This window comes from Ictalurus punctatus, chromosome 12 (assembly GCF_001660625.3).
Source record: "Ictalurus punctatus breed USDA103 chromosome 12, Coco_2.0, whole genome shotgun sequence".
NCBI lineage: Eukaryota > Metazoa > Chordata > Actinopteri > Siluriformes > Ictaluridae > Ictalurus > Ictalurus punctatus.
The window spans coordinates 32,815,239-32,816,210 of NC_030427.2; positions in this window are offsets into that span (position 1 = coordinate 32,815,239).

Here is a 972-nt window from a genome sequence, read left to right on the forward strand (position 1 = left end):
CACCAGGCTGCCAAGTTTAGGACTTCCTCTCTGTAGGCTGCCTCCTCTCCTTTTGAGATGAGTCCGACCACTGTGGTGTCGTCAGCAAACTTGATGATAATATTATTGTTGTAGACTGGTCTACAGTCGTATGTGTAGAGACAGTACAGGAGGGGGCTCAGCACACAGCCCTGTGGAGAACCTGTGCTCAACGTGCGAGTGGAGGAGAGGTGTGGCCCGAGTCTCACTGTCTGGAACCGGTTGGTCAGAAAGTCCTTTATCCAGGCACACGTGAGGCGGGGGAGACCAAGGGTGACCAATCTGGTGACGAGAATGTCCGGAATTATTGTATTAAAAGCCGAACTGTAATCCACAAAAAGCATCCGTACGTAGCTCTGTTGCTGCTCAAGATGTCTCAACACGTAGTGGACAGCTACGGCGATAGCATACTCTGTGGATCTGTTTGCACGATAAGCAAATTGAAAAGGATCGAAATCTGGGGGGAGGTAGTCCTTGATGTGCTAATATGTTAAAAGCGCTAAACAAATTAAATTGAATTGAACAAAAAGAAACAAAAGATTCACCCGCATTTGAGTCAAAAAGATGTCGTCAGCCATGCTACAGACAGGGCGAGCAAATCACCTCTACACTTCACAAAGTTGGTCACATACAATCACAATCAACTAACATATCATTACACAACACCCCTGAAATTTCCATTTAACATTATTGTGAGATAAACATGTATTTTTAGATTACAAAAATAATCTCATTTTGCTGGAGCACATTTTTACCTACCCGCTCTCAGCATGAGATACACCTCTCTACTTGGAGAATGGGTGTGGTTTCACAGGTTAAAGGTGAACGACCCACTAATTACTTCATGTCGCCACCAGAGGTCCCACAAGAACAATTAACTGAACAAAAACAGTCATTTTGGTGAAAGTCATAACATACAGTTACATTGCTAACCCTGTGCTACACGCAGGTTCT